Below are 24,302 nucleotides of genomic sequence, written 5' to 3' on the forward strand. Positions count from 1 at the left end.
GATTCCCTCACACCCCTACTCTCAGGTGCGTGCCCCAGTGACAGGAATGTTCTCATACCTTCAGGAGCGAAGGAAAAGGTGCAAAGGTGCTCGAGGTCTGAGGACCCGGAGTGGGTAGCGGGGCGCGAGAGCCGGTGGGGACCTAGGGGCTTCCGCCTCCGGGGAGGTGTCGTCGGGGGCGGGCCGGAGGCCGTGGGCGGTGCTTGGACCGAGCGGCCCCCGCCTCCCCCAGACCGCGCTGGGTGGCGTTCCCCGTGGCTCGTGCCCCGGCGGCCGCCGCAGTCCTAGTGCCGTAGCCGGGCGTGGGGTCCAGGGGGCGCTGTGGCCCAGCGGCGCCGGCGGCAGGAGCGGCCAAGGCGACGCTGGAGGCTTCGCCGAGGATCCCAGCCTGCAGCACCTCGGTCGTCCCGCCGCAGCCTTGCGCCCCCGGCCCGGCTCCGCGGAGCTCCTCCGGGTTCCGCGTGGCTAAGGCGACCCGTGAGCTTGATGCGGCTCGGGGGGCGCCGGGCCTCAGCAGCAGCGGCGACCACAGCCCCTTCAGAAGTAGGAAGCTTCGAGGCGGCGCCTGGGGTCGCGCCGGTGCCATTCGGAGGAGGCTGTCGGCTCAGGGACGACCCTCCGGGCCATGCTGAGGCGGCGGCGGCCGCTGCTGGAGGTGAGCGTGGCGTGGCGCGGTCCCGGGCTCGCTGGCCTTCGGCCTCTGGGGAGGGCCCCAGCGGCAGCCCTCTAGCCCGGCGGACGGGGCGTCCAGCCGCTGCGGCAGCCTCCACCGCCCTGCTGCTCTGGGGGATCAGCCCTTTTACCCCGGGTCCCCCGGGAGGCTGGAGGCGCGTGGGGGTAACTAGGCCCCGCGCCACCGAGAAGCCCTCGCCCCGGCCTCGGTTCCGGCGCGGCCGGGTATATGGAGCAGGGGGCTGGCGGAGGCATTGCCACCCTTTGGGTTGGGCCGGGGCCGTGCACGTACATCCTGGAGGGAGGCAGAGGACGCTTGTTTGCAAACAGCCTTGGCTTTCCGCGCCGCATACTGAGTCCCGCAGAGTCCCGGGGGGAGGGGCGGGAGAGCAGGGTGGGAATTGGAGTGCAGAAAGTGAGCGGCCCCGAAAGCTCCTGGTACCCCTGTAGTGTCATTCACGGGTTGGGTTGAAAACAACCTTTTGCCTCTTATTTGAGGTGAAATTTTATCACCTGCTGGTAGCTCATTCCTGCCCTCTTCTATTACATTTTGCCTCGAAGCGTGGTCTGCCTAGGAGAAAGCTCCTTCCCAGCTTTGCAATGTTGTTTCCTAGATAAATGCTCACAATTATACATATATAAAGTGAATATATATATTACAAAGGTCTTTTCCCCCCTTCTCCAATAAGTGTGACTATTTTAATGCCTCAGTCCTCGGTACAAAAATGTTCTACTTAGATCCATAGAATGGATGACGAGAGGGTTTTAAAAAGTCATGCTAACTATCCTAATAACATACCAGATGGAAATGGATTTGTTCTAAATTTTATGTTAAATAATTTGTTTAGGTATTAATGTAAAAAAAAAAGTTAGCGATTACACTTTGATATCCTAAGTCAGGTATATATGGGTGTTTATGATTAATGATAAACGTGGTTACAGGTTATTCTAGTTTTCCTGTTATGTATGTGAAGGTTGTAGGATTGATAAGTACTTCTAAATCTTTTGTGAACGTGAAAAAAATACACTTTTTGTAGAAAACTGGGAAAATACCAAAAGGTACTGTGTAGACTCTCCTTAAGTATTTAATAATGGGGGAAAGGTCATCCATAGTCTCATAGTACATTTTGATGGTCATTTGAAGTTTAAAACAGGCTTGTGCTGTTGGTGATTTTTAAATGATTATATAAATCTGTATATACTGTACCATTTTACTGTTTAACATCCAGTCATCTGTATAAGACATATAAATGTTTTGCTAAATTACATTGAAATTACAGTTGAATCCATCAGTTAAAACAGAATAACATGAGTAGCTGCCAAAATGACCCCTGGTACAGCTTGAGAAGCTCCTAAAGTCTAGGGAGGTTTGATGTAGTAAATGTTTTTGAGGACCTGTCCTGTTACATGTAGTAGCCTTGTATTGTTTTTGTAAGATTTTGCTTAAATATTTATAATTGTAAAAAGTTGGCTTGATTAAAAAATTTTTTTGGTAGATTAACTTTGGTTTTAAAAAGTCTAATTCTGTTTTTGTCAGTGTGTCCCCAAAGACTACTAACATTAGAATCAGCTGATTCTAATTATTTAAATAAGCAGATCCTGGGTCCTTGAATCAGTATTTCTAGGGATGATGGTAGCTCAAGGATCTTCATTTTTATCAAGATCTCCTATTTTTAGGCCTACTGAATTTTGAGAATCAGATATAAGTTTAAAATGAACGAACCTTGGCAAGCTGAATGAAAATACGTATCTGTTATCTAGCAAAGCTATCATCAGTCAGTTATAAGTGGCAATACAATCATTTCTCATGGCAATAGATAATGCTGTTTTAGTCTTAGAAAGAAAAATGATGATATTTTAAGGGACAACTGATTCAGTCAACAAACACTTACAAGCCTTTTGTGGTAGCTGTGTTGTAAAAAGATACCTACCTGGCCACTTGGCACTTAATCTCCTTGGACCTTAAATGTTATTGTCTGTAAAATACAGACAGTTATACTTCTTGCAAGATTTTTATAGTAAATACCTCAGAAAAAATTTTGTAACCTATAAAAGATCATTATAAAATTTTAGCTATTAATTTTAAGTGCAAGGTCCTTTGGTATTCTAGGAAACACAAAAATGACCAAGGTTTCTGCTAGTAAATAACTTATTGTAGAAGCAGGACATATTTAATTAACTGTTACAAGGCAGGGTCAGACAGGTGTTGTAATTGAGTGGAACATGCTAAATCCCTCTTTAAGGCTCCTATGTTTAATTCAGTAGCTTTCCTTTAAGAATATTAGTAATTTTTATATGAGATCTTTCCTTTCTCTTCCAATTCCTGATTCAGTGTTTGATTTTTTAAGGCGGAAATTGTATACGTTGCCTGGTAAGTGAGTTTTATATTAACTTCTTTAGAAAGACAGAATGAGTGGAGATGATCTCATTTCTTCCTCTGTTGCTAAGCTACCACTGTTCATTCCATTCAGTAAACTTTTATTTGGTCCCTTTATGTGCTTGGACACAGATTGGTTGCAAGGCACAAAGCTTTTTATAAAGATAATTCCCTGGATTTTAACTTAAATGCTTATGTTCCTAATGAGATGATGTGTGTGGTGTGTTTTATGGTTGTGAATTGCATTATGTGGCGCAGAGTGTGGCATCAGATGTGGGCAGGCATCCTTAAACTCTTAGAGCAATGTGACTTTTAGATCCTGAATTTCTTCTTATATATTATTGGAATAATAGCACACCTCACTGGGAAGTAGAACAAGTTCCAGTGAGATAAAAGTAATCAAAAACAATTAGTTCAGTAAATGTTCATTTCCATTCTTCCTTTTGGAGAAAACAAAAACCAGGCATTGAAATTTCTGTATGACTTAAAACTTGGTAGCTTTAATTTTGGGGGGAATGAGTCTACTTTTGGAATTCTTAGAAATTTTTGATAGAAAGCAATTTTAATTTAACTTATTACACATATTTTCTTTCATTTTTAGCCAAAAATTAGCTTTTTCCTGTGTATGGGGTACTCTTGTTACACATTATTCATTTTTTGAGTTTTACATAATCTTTGATTTTTCTTGTATGTACCTGACTTTAATTATGTTATAGAGCCACTTTCTTAGTATATAAGAGACATATAGTTGCAGTTACTGAATAGACATAGTTCATATACTTAATTTTCAAAAAATGATGTCAGTTTATTAAACTTGTGTTATTTAAGAACTGAAGAGTCTTTAAAACATAGACTTTTCCTTACAAAATGCAGTAGATTAGAGCTGTATTTTATAATCTATTGGATGTGGATTCCAGTCTTATAACCTATATATGACTCTGGACAAGTTTCTTACTCCCTTTAAGCCTCAATTTTCTCTTCTATGAAATGAAGCTGGTAATATCCACTTTATAGGATTATTGTAAGGATTCAATGATATAGTATGTAAATCAAACCCATGATTCAGTCCCAGGAGTCCTAGTAAGTCAGTGTTACTCTGGAAATGGAAAATATACTTCTTGTTTACTTCTCTTTGAAAGCACTTGAAAGATCATTAATTATTTATATAATTTACTACTAAGAAATAAAATCAGCATGATTAGTTTTGAAGTATTAGAGATGGCTAAACTAAGGAGGAACAAAGGTGTCAGTAGAGTTAACATTTTATTGTATAGTTAGTAGAATACCTTGCACTTTATAATAATACATTTAACTTAATAAAATAATTTGAAAATGCTATCTATAAAATATTTCCTATTTTAAAAATTGAGTAATTTTTTTCTTTTGAATTATTGTAAACAACCCATTTACAGAACTGAACTATTAGTAAAATTAGGACAGTATATAATGTTTTGTACTTATGAAATACTTTTTCAAAACCTTTAATAAAATAAAGTAAAGATGGAGAAATCTCTGTGGACTCACCGAAATCAAGAAAAGGCATTAAATTCATATTGGGCAAGGGAAAAGGAGAACTTAATGAGTGTTGATGGGGATCTTGAGGCAATCAGGCATTTAGCTTACAGAACTATTATTAAAATCTCAGATTTTTTTTTCTGTAAATTCTTTTAGTTTAAAATTCTTACATTTGTTTAAGCTTAAATCATGTTTTTGCAGACCTAGGTTTTTAACTATAATAGTTTCTTTAGTTGCTAATTCTATAGTGATTTGTCATCTTTTCTCATTATTTATGATGATATATACTTAATATGTATCTTAATATCTATGATGGTAGTTTTGTTGCATTTTTTTTAAAATATAGAAGTAGTAAATTCATGCCCTAGATTTAAAAAAATAAAATAAAATGGAAATTTATTACCTTTTGAGGGAAGGAGCCTTCAAAGTAGGACCTAAGAAAACGGTCAAATGAGTCTAGAATTTTTTATAAAGTAGGGAGAGTTTGGATATATTCAGCCTTGAGTTCTCCTGGCAGTTTGAAATTATATTTACTGTAGAGAGGCTGTAAAATGTGAGGTGAAGAACACATGTTTCAATTAAATTTAGAGTATTAGGTAAGGCTCTTTTTTTTTTTTTTTTTTTTTTTTTTATAACAGCTCTGTTGAGATATAATTCACATACCATACAACTTACTCATTTACGGTATACAGTTCAGTGGCTGTTAGTATAGTCACAGAATTGTGCAAACATCACCACTATCTAATTTTAGAAATTTTCATCATGAAACCCATACCCATTAGCAGTCACTCCAGATTTCCTCCCAATCTTCCCAGCACTAAGCAACCACTAATATACTTTCTGCCTCTATGAATTTGCCTGTCTATTCTGGATATTTCATGTAAATGGAATCATACAATATTTGACTGGCTTCTTTTACTTAGCATAATGTTTTCAAGGTTTGTTCGTGTTGTAGCATGTGTCAGTACTTCTTTTTATTGCCAAATACTATTCCACTGTATAGATGTAGCATGTTTTATTCATTCATCATCATAACCACCATTCATAAGCAGAACTCAGTGGAACTGGTTAGCCATATGGGGTGGTAATGAGGATAGGGTGTGGGGACTTCAGTTTATAAAAGGTTATATTCTAAGAATATTGCTTAACAAAAGGCGGTTGTAAGCCTTAGATTTAGTTATTGTTGTTTTTTTTTAACTGTTAAAACATTTCTAAAAATTTAGAGTCCAGTTGCATATTTTGCTATTAACATTCATAAGCATTCAGGACTGACAGATTTTGAGGATTGCCATTACCTCTCCGTGATATTTAATTCTGCATACACACATTAGTCATTGTTCTTTATTTTTATATGTAGTATAGTCTCCTATTATTTGTTTTCATTTGAAGTATTAAAGCTCTTCTATGAGGTTTTTGTAGGACATAGTTCAAAGTCAGCAGTAATGACTTGGTAATGTTCTACAGTTATCCAAAAATAGTAAATACTGCAGGAAACCATTGTTTGAGTAAACAAAGTGCAAGTTTTGGACCACAGTATTTTCCTTGATCATGATCACTTTTAGTCAGCATCACTTTTAATGCTGACTTTGAAAGGAGTGAGCTGAAAAGCTTCCACTGGTTATACAATCTTTTAGTTGCTTTGGATGCTGTAATTTCTATATAAAGTAACAAAAAATAGCAGTTCTGGAGTTTTGCTGGGATTAACAAAAAAGTCTGCATTTCTAACTTGCAATATGGTTCTTTCCTAACCTCTCGTGATAAAGATTTGGTAGTTTATCTGCCCCAAATCCTTTTATTAAAATGGATAAAGAATAAATAGCATATATTTTTAAAGTTATTTCAAAACACAGCAGAGCCTATATAAAAATTCTCATTATTAAAATAAAGAGCAAGCAGTATCAAAATTTTTTGAAAACATTCTGTCAGGATTAATGTAAACTTTAGTCTCCATTTTTAATTTTCAATTGAACAAGAGAAACAACCTCTAAAAAGTAATTGAAGTAAAACACTGCCAATATGAGAACAATCTTAAAACTTAAAAATACATCATCTGACCTTTTTGTGATTCTGGTGATATAAAACAATGGCCCATAGTTTGTTTTGTTTTTTAATTATAGCTGAGGTAAATTGTTTTTGAGATTAACATGAGGACATTCTTGGAAATTTCTGTTCAATGTCTAAAAAAACAAGATTGAGATTCTTTAATATGGCATAGCCCTTCTTGACTTTGTTTGAACCTGATCTTTCCTCACTCCCGTTTGTGCATGCCCCACTATCCAATCCTTCCAAGATTCCAGGTTCATGAAGTTTTCCTTAATTTTTAAAATTTTGTATTGTGTAATATAAAAGCTTTGTTAATAGAGTGCTTCCTTATGCTAAGTGTATCATGTATGTTATTTCTGATACTTAAAAGGCTTGGAGAGTTTTGACTTTCATAAGCCCACATCAGTGATTCAAACCATATCTAACTATAAGTCCACACTCTTTTTCATCATGAAAACTTCACCTATGTATTCCGTGTTTGTTTTATCTTTGGATTTAAGTGCTTTAAGAAGTATTCATATTAGGAGAGCATAGATTTCTTTGACTGATTTTGGTGGATATTTGCCTTTGAAGGATACTGCTAGTATCCTTCATTTTAAATATGAAAAAGTGTGTGTTTGTGTGTGCACACTTTGGGAACTTCAGCTTTCATATACTGATATTTTCTTTAAAAATTTTTTTATTATGGTAAAATATACTCAGGTACTATTATTTTTGAAGCAGATAAATGCCTGTTTTGCTGTTATTAGAAAAACATAATAATTGATCTCTGGACTTCATTTCTTTCATCTGAAATAGTGGTGGACTAGATGTTAAGTCCTGTTCCACATTTAATACCGTATTCAATGTTTCTGAAGAACTGAGTGAAGAGAGAGAGGTGACATGTAGACAACACCAGGCAGTTGTGAGTAAATGTCATTAAAGAAATAACATAACAGGGTAGGTGGGCAGTAGGCTATGGGTGGTGGCTGAGGAAGATAGGAGAACCAAGACAGAGAGATTGTAATTTGTATAAAAGTTTTCCCTATAGTAAAGAGAATATATTTCTGAATGAAAACGCAAATTCTGGAAATTAGCTGGATGAATAGTTTGACTGAGGCCTCTTCTTTTTCTACCTCTTAGTTATCCCCTTTCTTCTGACCTTTCTTGTGATAGTGTGTATGTATTTGAGAAAAATGCATCTAGAGCTGTGTTATATGAAAATAACCAATAACTAGATCACCAGTAGCACACTTGAAATAATTAAGCTTTATATTGCTAAGAAAGTGAGATTTCAGTAATTAAAATGTGGACCACTTATTGTAGATCTTCACAGAGCTTGCTGATAAAGCAAAGGAGGGTATATTTTGTATTGGAAAAGGCTGAAATGCATTTTAATGAGAAAATATATAGTTTCCTACCCTCAAGGTATTGGAGGTACTAACATTGACATATAGATAGGTGTTGTCTTTACTAGCTGGAAGATGGTTAAACAGCTAAAAGACTGCCATCCTTTTTTTTTGTTAGCTTCTTCTAGAGTCCTTGGATCAGAGAATCTTGACTTTGGGAAGAAATCATCGTACACCAGGAACAAGGAAGTGTTCTTTAATCAAATAAGTTTGTGTTTTTCAGCATACTAGTATATCTCTCAGGTAGAGATTTGCAAACACACTTTGTATTTTTAAAATGGAGTAAAACTTTAACTTTGTTCAGCAATATATTACACAAACTTAGTGGCTATGAAACCATTTTTTCCCTACATAATACTTAATAGTATACCTTTTACTGACCTAGATCAGCTTTTACCTGTTTTATAAAGCCTTACCCTCACAATATCAGTGACTGAACTCTCAGGTGATAGGCCCTGCTTACTTCCTGAAGGACCTCAATATGTTGTCAGTTACTGCTATTTATTAGAAAATTGCTTTTTTTTTCTGTTATATTTATGCAGAAAGCTACTTTTCTGTCATATCTATCCTTTTGTTTTGTTCTAAAAAATTATGCAGAGTACTTACTCTCACCTTAATATCTGAAGATGATGACAACATACCTTGTTTTCTCTAACATAGTGATTCAAAGCCCAGGCTTTGGAGTCTGATTGTCTTAGCTCAAATTTTAGTTCCATTGCTTTTACTGTATGAGCTTGGGCAAGTTAATTAACTTTTCTGTGCCTTGGTTTTCTCATCTGTAAAATACAAATAACAATACTACTTTAGTAGGTTAAACGAAGAACTAATTACAGTGTATTGGTTTAGGTCTCCTGGGAAAAAGATAATGTTAGTAGTGCAAGAGATTTAATTGGGGGATAGAATGAAATATCTGTGAAAGGAAAGGGAGAGGAAGCTGCATTGACCTAAGAGAGCCTCAGTCTGTGATGTATATGGAGCGGGGAGAGGGTGGGAAGCCAACTCAACAGGGAGCTCTAGAGCAAAGATTGCTTGTTAGAGGAGCTCTGTATTGGGAAGAAATGGCCAGGTTCTAGTATACCCACCATGTTTAGTTACTGGCTAGGAGCTGCCCAAGAAGAGTATGGCCTGGACTGGAAAGTTGAGATGAATTTTGAACATGTGCAGCTGGAATTTGTTAGTTAACTGTATTTCTTACACCTGAGTGCACATTCTTTTTTTGAAGGGAGATCCAAGTGACTGCCACAGTCCATGTTGTGTACTTCACAGATCTGTGTGTCCAAACATTTTCAGAGAGCAGTTCCTCCAGGGTTCCATGGACTTCTCTTGATGGGAAACGTAGAAGTAGGTTAGTGAGACAGGCTTCATTCTCCATCTCTGTAGCTGATCTCATTGGTTTACATGCTCCATTATCCAGTCTAAATTCCTCTTGCCATTAGCTGTCATTTCTGCTGATCTTGGTGGTTTGCCTGGTGGTATGACCCAACCCTCATTTGTGAGGGGTCTGAGAACCATTTTCTTCTTAAGCTGGAGTGGTTGCATTTGTCAATTCCCAGTCACAGTTGGGCAGGGGAGTATCAGGTGGTACCCAAATGGATCTTTTGAGTTCTGCACTTAATTTTTGCTCCCATTATATATCAGCAGCCCTACTTTTGAGGATGAGGGTTAATTATCCCATATGATGATAGTGATTACTGTTCTTGCTATGTGGTCCTGGGACACGAGTCCCAAATGCCCAGGCTGCCTCTGTAAGTTGTAGTTCAGTATGATCTTGATGTGTCTCCTGGCAAAAATGTACTCAGGACTTCTAATTCCATAGAGTCCAGCATTGTGAAGATGGGAAGCACAAAGTCCCTAGTGGATCATTGGGAATGGTGGTAAGTGGGGGCCATTTCTGCTTCTACCCCTTGGTTCTTGGATCCTTGTGTTCTTCCTACTGGGAACATAGCTCTGGGTCAGTACATATACTGCATGCAGTTGTCTCTGAACTGGTACATCAGCTGTATCTTCAGCAGGCCATTCTAGTGCTCTGTAAGGCTGGTCGCTTTTGTGTGGTGCTGTTACATGATCACTGGATCCCGTGGTTATGGGCTCACTGCCCCAATTTCTCCCCTGAAGTGTTTCCCTTGTTTGAATGCTATGTGGGTTTCTATGTCTATAGATCAAGTACTCTGTAAGTCCTTCTTTAGTGGTGTGACTAGGGCTCTTTGGGCAGGAAAGGCAAACCCGTGCCTGGAATAAGTATCTGTTCCTGTGAGTATTAATCCATTTATGTCCTCATTATGCCAGTTCTCGTGTGACTAATATCAGCTGTCTGAGTCATTTTGTCTGCTTGTTTGTTCAGTGTCTCTTCTGCATTGGATGCTTTCTGGTGGGCATTGTCACGTGAGAAAGATTTTTATGCTTTGTGTCCATTCCATTTGCTTCTACCCATACCTCCTTGTCTCTTTGCTCCCTTATCAGGCCCAATATGTCCTTAGCAGAGTTAACATTAGTTGTTATCATGGCAACCAGGAGTGGAGGTAGGAGGCAGACCCTCATGGAAGCTCTTGTTGCCTTGTAGGTAAGAGGCTTCTGAAGTGTGTTCCGGCACATTGGGAAGTGTTGACGTTAACCCTGTAGACTCTGAGGGGTCAGAGGGATCTGGAGAACCAAAGTTTTAGGGGGCGACCATCTTAGGTGTAGCTATCTCATTTAACTGGCTTCTGTGTTTTCCAAACCAGGACCCTAACCTTGACACAACAAATCTGCCTTTGAGGAGCGTTTGGTCATTTTTGAAGCATTGCAGTCTTTAACTATCCTGAGTTTGGTCTTCATCTTTTCCTACTCTCCCACTTCAAGTGATAAAGATTTCTTTGTGAGTTACCAGAGAGTCTCTGGCCTTCACACTTGAGTTTCCAATTGTTTGTTACCTGTCCCCATCTAGGGAGTTAGTGCAGCATAACAGCCAGCCGGTTTCATTGTTCTTATATGCATTATTCCTTTCACACTTTTCAAATATGGGAATCATTACACCATTCAGAGTGTTCCTCTCTAGGAACATTCTCCCAATAAAGTTTAAGCACTTTTCCCAAGAAGATTTTAGCAATTGTGCCACCGGCTTGTGCTAGGGACTGTCCATGCTTTACATACTACCCTATGGATGAGATTCTCATTGCCAGTAGGATAGCTAGTGATCTAGTTTCCAAACCTCATCTTACCTTTTGCTTTCTCAGTCCCTTTCTGGTACCAGCTGTGCCAGTTGGACTTCTTCCGGAAGCAGATGCCAAGACAAGAGTTAGGAATTTAAGAAGTATATGGGGGAGGATTCCTGTGACAGGAAAGAGGGAAGAAAATAAAATGAACGAGGAGAGTCTCAGACCCAGTGAAGACTCTGGAGCAAAAATTCTTCATCTGAGGAGTCCCGCATTTGACAGCAGTGGCCTTGCCTTAATGCTGGTGCTATAACCAGTCATTAGCTGGGGCTGCCCAGGAAGAGAGTGGTCTCAGACTGACAGCCTTGTATCCTGAAATGTTCGCAGCTTGGGGCTGTTAGCTAATTGCATGCCCAGCAGCTGAATGGCTGTATCTCTTGAAAGGAGACACAAGAGACACACCTCCATGTCTGCCACATGTAAATGTTAGTTAGGTATTATTGTTATACTTACCTTCCGATTACGTTTCCCTAAGTTGCTTTTATCCTTATAAGTAAAAACTTCTAGACATCTTACTTTCTTGGTTAGTTTTTCTTGGAAATGTTTGTCAAAATGTGACATAAATCTGTGCTTAGAACTGGAACTAAAAACAGCATTTCAAGTGTGGTTGGGCATATAGTAGATGCTCAGTAAATGTTGGTTGAGATGAACTATGCCGTTGATCATTACAGTATATAATGTGTAATCCTTCTGACTCCAATTTGTACATTTCTAATAATGCAGTCTGAGATTACATTGGTTTGTTTCCTGATGGCTTTTTTTTTTTCTATAACAGATTATTCAATAGTTTAGGTCTTTTTGAATACAAATGTAGAACCATATATCTCTATAAAGCATCATATTAGATTTAGTTCATTTTAATTTGATTAGATCTTTTGTATGCTGATTCTTTAATCTAGCAGATTCAGCTGTCATACTTTTTTCATATCATACCGTAGATTTCATCATTGTGCTGCAAATAGCCACATCCAAATCATTAATAAATATGTTTAACAGAATGGGTCAAGAATCAAGCTCTAGGCCATGCCATTCAGATTAAGAATTTATAGTCAACACTATTCAGTTTATTAAGAATTCATTAACCATATTGATATATAATCCAAATTTCTACAGTTGTCTATTAAAAGATAGCAAGAGACTTTGTCAAATAAATTTCTTGTAGAAGATATTCAGTAGACCAAGGTTAGGGCCTGAGGCAAAAAAGCACATGAAAATAGTACAGATGATCACCACTTAGTGCTTACTTTTTACTTTTATCTACTGGAAATCAGCTAGATGACCTTGGTAAAGTCACTCAGCATTTCTGAAATAATGATTGTCAAGTTTATAGAGACAGGAGTGGTTACTAGGAGGTAGGGGAGGGGGAAATGGGGAGTTAGTGTTTAATGAATATAGATCTCAGTTTGGGAAGATGAAGTTCTGGAGATGGATGGAGATGATGGTTGCACAATTGAATATACTTAATGCCATGGAACTATATACTTAAAAATGTTTAAAATGGTAAATTTTTGTTATATTTATTTTATCACAGTACAAAAATAAATTAAAAAAATTAAGAATAGGCCAAAATTGAACAATAACAATAGTGTTAAAGAGCGACTCATGTCTTCTTGTTTTTATTATATATTTATAAAAAATCGTTATCAAGCTTAATGGTGAAAAACTAAAAGAATTCCCATTAAAATCAGAAAAAAAAAATGTACATCATCACTTTTGGAGGAGCTAGTAATGTAATTAGACAGGGGAAAAAAAATAAGCAACTTGGAGGGCTCCGTTGATTTTTTTTGACTTTGCATTAGAGAAATAACAGTCCCACTGGAAGGATTATGGGCGCCCGGAAAAATCTACTCAAGAAGGTGTCGTATGTGTGCCTGCATATAGATAGATGTGTGCATGTGTGGAAAGAAACAGTAAATCAGTTGAAACCTGAAAAAAATATGATTGCATTAGGTTAGTAGGGTCTACAGAATCACTATTGAGAATACATAAAGGGGAGACACAGGGTGAGTTCATAGGGTATGTGTATCTACAGCGATTTTTTGGCTAGTACAATCAGAGCACTTTTCTTTGTACTGTTAGGGTTCTGCTGGTAATAGTACCACGTTGCTAGAACCCTGTGGATTCTTAAAACAGAAAAGCTTAATATTTCAGGGTCAGTTCAATACTAAGTAATCAGCATAGTTCCTAGAACATAGGATGATTGGGCTAAGAATCATTGAAGAGACAGACATATAAATAAATAATATTAAACTTAGTCATCTTCTAGGCTATCCTATCAGTTATTAGAAAGCTGGAAGCATATCTTAGATTTTACCTATCTCCTCTTTGTTTCCCTTTCTGCTCCTTGTGTTCTTTTGAACTCCCTCTTTTCTTTGAAGTAAAGATCATGTTTCATGGAAAAAGTGGCTAGTTGACATGTGACATGATTGTGCAAGTGCTTTGAGACAACCATCACACTTTAGTATGCATCAGAACTGCCTTATTTGTACTTCCTGTTTTGTTACACAGAATAGTAAAAAGACATTTACTCAAGAGTTGAGATTTAATAATATTAATGATTTTTTATTGCTTCATTGATCACGTGAAGCAATAAAAACAACAGTACATGGCAGTAAAGAATATGACTAGTACAATTTGGTGTTGCTGCCTTAATTTGTGTTAAGGTGCAAACAGTTCACACCATTGCTTTTGCAATGTGTAAATGTGTCCATACATATAAATGTCAACACAGTGAAAAAGACATACGAATACATTATGTTTTAGTGTTATTATGAACATAGTTTTTTAAAATTGAGATTTAGTTGACATATAGCATTGTATTAGTTTCAGGTGTACACATGTTTCTATATATGTGTGAAAATTGTTTTGACCTCTCATACTTCTTGAATCTTGTGGATCTCCAGGAATTTGTGGACCACACTTTGAGAACCACTTGGAATCAACTAAGCTCATCCCATTTTGTGTTTGGATGATTTTAAGGAGACTGAACTTTATAAGACTACTTAGCTTGTTTTTAAACTTTCGTACATTCAATAACCTGATTGGATAAACTCCACTGAATATTTAACTGACTTAATCATTAATAATATAGTGCTTAACTTTTCCATGGTTAATAATATAGTGCTGTACCTTTCCATGTTTTTAGTCTGAATACTGCTTGCTCATACACCTATTCTACCCTGACGTCTTAAGAAAATGACTAGTTTTAAGGTTTGCATTGCATATTTTCTTACTCTGAACAAACCTCTTAAAAGTATAGCAGTTGATCTTTTGACATTAAAATCCTGTGAGATTCTTGCAAAAAAAAAAAAAAAAAATCTGTTTCTCCAGCTCCTTTGGGAAAAAGCAAATAAGTTTAGGATTGGAGAATACTTTCAGCAGATTCTTGAAAGCAATCAGAAATATTAGTTGTGTCGTAGTATTTTATGTATTTTGTCATCATACCTAAAACAGTGGTTTCCGTGTGAAATTTGGAGCTGCCTTAGGAGTGATGTAGGACTTTTCATTTAGTGTAGTCCTTGTTTAAAGAAACTATTATTAAAATCCTTCATAAGTGAAAATTGAAAATAGGAACAAATGAACTTTTCATTACACATTAGGTTCCTTAATAGCAAATTCTAGATAGATTATCAAGATTCTTTTAGTATATTGAAATTTTATTGCATTGATTTTTGTCAGAAATAATTGGCAGTTGCTCAGCCTTAATCTGCTCTCCCCTCTAACCTCTCATACTCATTTACTCCTTTTCCCCTTGTTTAATCTGCTTTTAATGCTTGCCATTCTTTCTGCTAGGAACTCTCTTCCCCTACATATTTGTAGAGTTTCTTCTTGATATTAAGATCTTGACAGGAATGTCACCTCAATGAGACCTTTTCTGGCTGCCCCTATCTAAAATTGTATTTGCCAATCTTTCCTTTTTTTATTTTCCTCTGTAACATGCATCGTCTAGTGTATCATATATTTTACATGTTTATGTTGTTTGTTATCCATTTCCATCCATTAGAATGTAAACTCCATGAAGGCTAGGGTTTTGTGTATATTTATACGTTGTTGGATTTGGCTTGCTGTTATTTCATTGAGGATTTTTACATGTATATTCCTAAGGGATACTGGTCTGTGGTTTTATTAAGAGTCTATCTGATTTGGTTTCAGGGTAATAATAGAATGAATTGGAAAGTGTTCTCTACTGTTTTTTTTTTTGTGGGAGGAAGTGAGTTTATGAAATTGGTATTAATTTGCTTTTGAAATATTTTATAGAAATCACCATTGACTCCACCTGGGCTTGCTATAGGAGTTTTAAAATTTAACTTGTGGGAAGTTTTAAAATTAATAATTCAATCTCTTGTTTATAGCTCTGTTCAGAGTCTCTGTTTCTTTTTATGTCAGTTTTGGTAGTTTCCTAGAATTTACTTCATCTAGGCTGTCTAATCTGTTGATGTTCAGTTCATAGTATTCTTTTATAATCCTTTTTAAAATCTCTTATAAATTATAATCTTATAATTTCTCTAAGGTCAGTATTAATGGCCTCACTTTCACTTCTGATTTTAGTAATTTTAGTCTTCTCTCTTTTAGGGGGGGCAATCTAGCTAATGGTTTGTCAGTTTTGGTGATCTTTTCCAAGAACCAACTTTTGCTTTTTTTAATTTTTATTTTATTTATTTCCATTCTAACCTTTGTTATTTTCTTCCTTTGCTTGCTGGGGATTTAGTTTGTTCCTCTTTTTCTAGTTTCTTAAGGTGGAGAGTTTGGTGTGTTGTGTTTGCATTCTTATTAATCTCAAATATTTTCTAATTTTCCTTGTGATTGATTATTTGACCTGTTGGTTTTTTATTGAGTTGTTTAATTTCCACAGATTTTTAAATTTCTTAAATTTCCTTCTGTTAATTGATTTCTAATTTCATTCCATTGTAGTCAGAAAACATACTTGGTATGATTTCAGTGCTTTTAAATTTATCAAGACTTGTTTTGTGGCTGAACTTATGGTCTCTCTTGACCCATTTGCACTTAAGAAGAATGTATATCCTTCTGTTGTTGGATGGGGTATTCTATAGATGTTGTTAGGTTTCGATGGCTTATAATGTTCTCATTTTCTATTTCCCCGCTAATTTTCCCTCTAGTTGTTTTGTCCATTATTGAAAGTGGAATATTGAAGCCTAGGACGATTATTGTTGAATTGTCTTTTTCTCATTTCAATTCTGTCAGTTTATGCTTTATGTATTTTGGGGCTATGTTGTTAGGTACCATAGCTTTAACTCTGATTCATAATATGGATTGGATTCTATGTAGGTTAATACTATTGATAACTAAATAAAACATTGATCCCATCATATATACTATGAACAATAAATGGAATTTATTTTGATATTGCTTTGATGCTTAAATAATTTTGACTAGTTGTATACATAATTGTTAATATAAATTGCATAAAGAAGCACTTGTCTCTGAGAAGACAACTTCACTGGGGCATTGGTTCATTATAAGGGTTTATGTGCATGAGAGAGAGTCACAGTGAACAGTAGCAATTTAAACATTGCCGAGATAACAGTATTTAATTACTTTGTCAATGTATTTTTATTGAGATTAAAGGGCAGATGATAGTAATGTTCCTTGACTGTTTCTGGAAGAATTTAAATCAGTACCCATTATTGTTAAACTATTAATAGTATCTATCTTTTATAAAACCAAGCCCTAAACCATATCTGGCTTAGGAGGAAGAAGCAAATAGAGAAGTATCCATTATGTTATATCCTATGGATGTTATTTCTTTTTAATCTTCATAACAATTCTTTGATGTATGGGTGGTGTTGCTCTCACTTTATAAATGAGCAAATTGAAACTCAGATTTATTATTAATTTGACTAAAGTCACTGGTAAGTGCTCTTTTCATTTTCTATCATTCTTTTAGTCTTTCATTTAACAAACACATCAGACTTTGGAGATGCAGCCGTAACCCTGTCAGATATGATTCTTGCCATCATGAAGTGAATTGTCTGGTGGAGTCATTTTACTGAGTCTTTGAGCTCTATTTTAGGTAGTAATGATATATGTTTGTAGAATACTTTATAAATATTTTTGTGTGATCTAATTTTATAATTCTTATAGCAGTTTTGTGACTCAGGTGGGTTAGATATTGTTGATATTATTTCCATTTGAAACCTTAGGGAAACTGAGACTTAGGGATATTAAGGTCACATGGTTAATAAATGGCTGAGCCAGGACTCAGTTCCAGGTCACCTGACTCCAAGAATCCTATACTTTTTTCATTACACTACATTGTTTTATTGTTTCACATGAAACTATCTGCCTAGATCCCAAGAGTGATATCTTGGAAAGTAATCAGTCCAGCAACATTTAGCAAAGCAGAGCTCTAACAGGCATGGCATGTGGGAAGAGAAAAAAAAAAACCCAAGAGACTCAAACAGTTGTGTCTAGTGTATTGAAATGGACTTTTTCTTAAATAATGCAGTGAGAAGAAATGCTTTGGACAGACTACAATATGAGAGATATTGCACAGACATGGTCTCAGCAGCACTTAGATGGGGTTAGGGCACATACAGTAATAGTGGGCCTTTTTTTTTTTTTTTTTAAACTACCTCCTTGAACAAAGATTTAACAGATGGTGAATTTAAGATGAAGGGGCCCAAACAATACTGGACTCTGTACAGAGCTATCTGCAGCTACAAATCAGTGAGTAATCTCTATATGAGGAAGGGATTGCATGTTTTACATTGACTACCTCAGCTACTTTTATGCAGATACAGAGATAGCTATCTACTGAGTAAAAACATTTGAATGCTTCCTCTGTGTAAAAGCTCTGTTAGGCATTGTGGGAATGATGCCTATATAAGTATGACACCATCCTTGCTCACAAGGAGCTTGTAACTTAGTAAGGAGATTTTGCATTCATTCAAACAATATGTGTTTATCCAGAGTCTATTATGTGTCAGACCTTATACCAGGTGTTTAGGAGACAAGAATGAATAACATAGAAACTGCCTCTAAGCCTTTAGCTTATACTCTGGATTGCTTGGAGAGTATTTCTTTACCTTCTTTCCCTAAGTCTAAACAATTAGTAACAATTTTAAAGTAGAGAGCAGGACCTGAAATTCTCTTATGTGACTTGTTCACAGATGATGAACTTGATAGCCTGTGAGTCAGAGCTTAGGTGTCATACTAGAAAATAATATATGCATCATGTTTAACAGTCAAAGGATTAATTCCCAGGGTGTGTAAAGACTGTTAAATCATTAAGAAAAATACAAATATTCCAACAGGAAAAAAAGGGCAAAGGATTTGAAGAGATCACAGAATAGGAAATACAAAAGGTAAAAGTATATGTCAATCTTACTAGTAATCAGAAAAATGATTCAATAATGAAATACTATATTATTGGCAAAAATAAAGGTTGGTAATAGTAGGTTCAAGTAATAATGATAAGAAAACTTTGAGTACTTTCTCTGTGGCAGGCACAATTCTGGGAAGTAGGTGCTCTTACTATTACTGCTCTCAAGGAACTTGAGGCATTAGAGTAACTTGACCAAGGTCAGACATCTAGTACTGGTTGAGCCCAAATTTGAACTCTGGCAAATCTGTCTCTAGAGCACTCTTAATCACCAAAGCAGTGCCCTTGTCTATGTCGGTTACCATCAAGCTGTATGCTCAGCCTCTAGAACAATGCCTGCCACAGAGAAAACCCTTAAATATATGTTGAATCAGTTCTTAAAATGTTTTAGGCACACCATTTTGGAGGGTAATTTGTTAGTATCAAAAAAAAAACACACACTAATGACTCAGCAATTCCATTTTTTAATGTGCATGTTAACAAAAAACTAAGGAGGTATGTAGAAAGGTATTCATGGCCACATTCTTGATAATTGGAGAAAAATAAGGGAAAATGTAAAAGCTTATCAGTGCTATAAATAACTAACAAACATATTCGTAGTGACGTAGCTACATAAAACTTATAACTAAATAAAGCTGTGATTCTAGATGATGGAAGAGTAAAACACAAATACCGTGAAAATAGCAGAGAAAACATGGGTGAATGTTTTTATAATATTGGAATGAGGAAGGCTTTTCTAAGTATGATATGAAATGCAAAGTCACAAAAGAGAAGAATGATAAATTTGACTACTTAAAAATGTAAAATTGTGGTGTAGAAAAAGGAACAAACTGCGACAAAGATTTTAAACATACATATGAGGAATATTTATAGGTATTTTGTAGAAAGGCCAATAAACATGAAAGTTGTAAATAGATATTCAGCCTTTATTCATAATTAAAAATACAAATAAGAAAATCAGGTCCCATTTCCTACCTGTGCAATTGGCGAAGATTGATAATAGTAATTATGAGCTTGTAGAAAAAAATTCTTTAACTTTTTGGGGAAATATAAATAAGCGTAGCATGTTTGGTGGAAATTTTGGCAATATTTATTAAAATTTGAGATATATATTACCTTTCAAACTCTACTTTTAGTGATTTGTTATATATTAAAGTGTAAAGATACATGTACAAAGATTCATTATATTGTGTATAGGTATAAAAATATGAAAGCTAGTTGTTTATTGGTAAGGATGAGAGTTAAATTGTAGTACATCCATATAATGGAATGCTATTCAGCTGTTTAAAAAGACTGGCAAATCTAGATGTACATACATGCCTTATTTCACACTGCTCTGTTGGTGCTGATTGATTATAATGCTATGTTAAATAATGTGTGCGTGAATATATTGTAACAGTAGACTTGTATATATTTTAAAAATCCATCCTGCTTTGTATGGTAATAGATGGTTATAGACTTAATGTGGTGATCATTTTGCATCATTATATTATACACCCAAAACTGATATACTGTTGTATATCAACTCTACTTCAATTAAAAAAAAATCCATTATAGTTCCCTGTTGATCTATATCTCTTCCCTGCTCTGCTCTGTTTACTATTATTTGTAGTGGGAACATTAATAATTTCAGACATACTATAGTCTAGTGTTTATATGTTATTAAACTAGACTTTTCTTTTCCTCTTTTTTTTTTTTTTTTATTAGCAAAACAGTGAAAGAGGATTGTTGTTCCCAAATATATACATAACCAATGGTTGAGAGTCTGGGATATAAAACCAGATTCCCTGGGTTCAAATACTGGCTCTGCTATTGTGAGTTACTTCATGCAAGTTAAGTTTTTTCCGCCTTCATTTTCTCATTATTCATTCAACAAATATTTGAATGTTTCCTGTATGCCAGGTACTACTCTAGATGCCAGTGATACAACAAGGAAAATTAAGACAAAATCTGTGTTTTTTGTGATATACGCACATTCAGGAAGGCTTAATTCTATACTTACTATTTAAGGTTGTTAAGAGGATTGAGTTCAATACCTGTAAAGCACTTGGAACAGTGTCTGGTACATAGAAAATGGACAATAAATGATACTATTCCCCCTTCCTCCCTCACAAAAGAGTGTTGATTTATTAACTGTTTTATATAAGTTTTTGTTAAATACAGTGACATTAAAGGCTATATGAAAAAATCTCTTTCAATATATCCTTATATTTGTCCTTATTCTGGATGTACTCATACACTCTCAGTCATTGAGCTCTAACTTGTCAGATTGTGCTTTACATTATTGCCAGTGAACCTTAACATACAATGTTGCAGAAACTTTCAGCCCATAAGTGTAAGCGTTCTACCACCTTAATTTGAATGTGCTAATGTCATACAGCTGATATTTTACAGTTTTACAAAAATAATTATGGAGTTATAAGAGCTATGCAGGAAACCTAGTTTGATGGGTCAAAGGGGGGCTTCCTTGAAAACTTGAGATTTAATCTGAGACCTGGGGGTTGAATGAGTTTGTATTAGCCAGAGAGAGTCAGAAGAGTGGGAAACAGCAATCCAAGGAGGGGGAACAGTATGAATAAAGGACCAGAGGTGGGAAAGAACATGATATTCTTGAGGACTAAGAAGATATCAGTGTAGATGGAGAGAAATAGGAAGGGAAGTGGCAAAAGAATAAACTAGAGAGTTAGGCAAAGGTTAAATTATGCAGGACCTTATAAAGTCATAGGAGTTTTGGTATTATTTTAAGTGCAGTAGAAAACAATTGAAGAATTTCAAGTAGAAGAATCACCAGATTACCTCTTTTAAAAGATGTCTGTAACCGCTGAGTGGAGAGATGGTTGGGGGAGGATGAGGCAAAGTAGATATGAGTAGAACATTGAAAAGATCATTTAAGTATCTAGTTGTGGGAAAATAGTGGCTTGGACCAAGGTGGTGGTTGCAGGTAGAGTAAATGGATTTTCATCAATTTTAGGAGATAATTGAATGTTGATGGTGAGCATCATGGAGAAGGAGGGATAGAGAATGACTGTATCATGAGCAATTGGGTAGATGATATATGGAACAGAGAAGAAACAGTATGAGAGTAGGTGTACGTAATGAGTTTGAAATGTCTGTGAGACACAGAGATAATGAATAGGCACTGTATATATAGGTTTAGAACCTAGAAAAGAGGTCCGAAGTGGATAAAAGGAAATTGAGACTTGTTAACAGATGGTGTTTGAGGCAATGGTAAATAGAATTCTTTTGGAAAAGAATATAAATCAAGAAAAGAAGAGGACAGTACTGAACTCTCGAGTAATTTTAACATTTAAGATTAAGTAGAAGAGGAGGAGTCAGATGAAGGTGAGAGGGAGATGTCAAAGAAGTAAGTGAAAATCATAATTTTTAGTGTCACATAAAACATAGAAGAAGAGTTTCAGAAAGAGGGAGAATGTAATTTATAATTGAATGTGGGCAAGATGGAGAAAGAGGCCAGAAAAGAATGGGGGCATACTTGAAAGTGAGTGGGGAGACATTGAGAGTTGACAACTTTGTGAAAATATTCCTCTTAAATGTGAGCGGTTCACTCACTCTTTGAAATTTGAGGTGTAGTGAAACACCCAGATGGAGATGTGGTTTGTCAGGTAGGTGAAGTTTGATTCTGGAATTTGAGTGAGAGGTGAGGATTAGAGAAATCTCAGTCATTCAAATGGGGATGGTAGTTGAGGACTTTAGAAGAAAAGGGAGCCAAAGATAGCACTGGGAGAGCACCTACAGTTAAGAGATTTTCTTTGAATTGTCATTAAATAATATTGTAATGTTTATAATACAAGTAATTTGCACATGGACTTGTTTCATCTAACTCAGAATCTCAAGCTTTGGCTGATATAATTTCTAGTTATGCTCTTCTTAAATTTGACATTGTTAAAAGTAAAATATAGTGCTCTAAATATTCATAAAAAGTTATAAAACAGGAGCATACCTAATATCTAATTTTACTGCAATTATTAAGGTATACAATTTATAAACCTACCAATCTGGCTAGTTTTCCAATAGTACTGGTATGTGAAATACATCACTTGTAGTGATTGGATTAGTGGTGAGCCATAACTCTGCTTTACATATTCTCTTGTTATTGCTCTTGGTGCACATATTCTGTGGCATTCAAATTATATCTTCCTGTCAATCTGTTACCTACAGTGATCCAGATGATAGGACCCTAACCCTAATGAATTTCTCTCATGTATTATACACTTATCCCTCGATTTACGCTTTTTTTTTTTACATGAGTTTGTTTTACACGTGGTAAATACTCCCCCGTATTTACACAGACTTTTTATGCGTGGTTTCCATTTACAAAGTCTCATTTTATGCATTTCCATTATTGACAATTGCTCTTTATAAAAACAATAGCTTAACAGCAACGTACAAAGAACTAATACACAGTTATCAATGATCTTCCCATTCACTGGATGATAAAACAACATTGGTGACTACTGATGTTTCTCGGGATTGGTTTTATAAACATTTTGCTGTAGAAGCTGAAAATTATGGGAAGGAAAAATGTCCTCCTTTTAAAATACTTTTAGGTGATGCATTTGGTCATCCACGCAGTTAGAACATCCAAATATAAAAGTCATATACAGTATTTGCCACCAGATACAACTTCCTTGATCCAACCTTTAGATCAAGTTGTTATTTCCACCTTTAAGATTAATCATATTAAATGGAATTTTAATGATGTTTTTTAAATAAACTTAAAGATGATGAATCACTTATTGTTACAGAAGCCTAGAATAAATACACAGTTTTAAGTTGCATCAAGAATATTGCTTTAGTTTTGAGTGATATAAATGCTTGCTAGAAAGCATTATGGCCAGAAGTGGTTGTACCAGAGAATATGGTTCCAACAACTGAAGAAGGATTAACTGGCATTATTAATTTATTGAATAAATTCAAGAAGAAGGCTCTGACAATTTAAATGTAGGTAACATTAACGAATTAATGGTTGATCATAAATTAACTGATAATGAATTAATTCACTTAATATCCAAAACCCATCCTACCAATGAATACGGCAGTGACCTTGAACCAATTTCATTCACTCCGGAAAATATTTACAAAGCACTTCAATTGGCCACAAAACTGGAAACTGCAATTGTAAATATTGATTCAAACATCCAACAAGCCTTAAAATTTCAAAAAGATTTTTTAAAATGTTGTAGTGACTATCATAGAATTTGTGAAAACTTAGCAAAAGATGGAGTTGGAAAAAGATCATCCAAACATAAATAATGAAACTGAAGTAGTACTTCCAAATATTTTGAGCAATGAAGATAGTGACTTTGTGCGAATTAAAAAAGGTCAATTGCTTTAGATTACAGTGTAGACACTGACAGCAAATATAATTGATTTATTTTTTCTGAATTTCTGTTAGCATTTTTGAAATAGTGATATATTTTATCACTTTAATCAGACTATTTCTTCAGTATTTTTTTTTTTTGTATTGGCAGACTCTTTACGTAGTTTTCTTCTGCATAAAAAAAAAGACGTGGAACAGATAATCCTCATAAATCGAGGTATGGATGTATACTTGTAAATCTTAGAACGTCAGAGTTAGTGTGTGAATTTTGAAATATTAGATATACAATTTAGATTGAAACTGACTTCGATGTTGTTTGTCTCAATTTATATCATACTATTGGGATATATTTGTTAAGATTTTTGTTACAAGTTAAAGCAGCTTAATTAACTGGTTAGGTTCCCCCTGAACATGGCATTTTGTCTTGTAATAA

The 24,302-nt window shown here is 35.7% G+C and overlaps 1 protein-coding gene across 3 annotated transcripts in view; it reads left to right on the forward strand.

Moving 5' to 3' along the window:
- Positions 1 to 362: 362 nt before the first annotated feature.
- The window catches only part of ZFYVE9 (zinc finger FYVE-type containing 9), a 121,166-nt gene continuing 97,226 nt past the window's right edge, over positions 363 to 24,302 (forward strand). For 2 of the 3 annotated variants that reach the window (XM_016120281.2, XM_016120283.2), the window contains exon 1: positions 363 to 655. The gene's annotated coding sequence lies outside the window, so the exon portion shown is untranslated. The remainder of the gene's footprint in view (positions 656 to 24,302) is intronic. The other variant, XM_016120282.2, reaches the window with a different exon arrangement.

Source organism: Rousettus aegyptiacus, unplaced genomic scaffold (assembly GCF_014176215.1).
Source record: "Rousettus aegyptiacus isolate mRouAeg1 unplaced genomic scaffold, mRouAeg1.p scaffold_m13_p_1, whole genome shotgun sequence".
Lineage (NCBI taxonomy): Eukaryota > Metazoa > Chordata > Mammalia > Chiroptera > Pteropodidae > Rousettus > Rousettus aegyptiacus.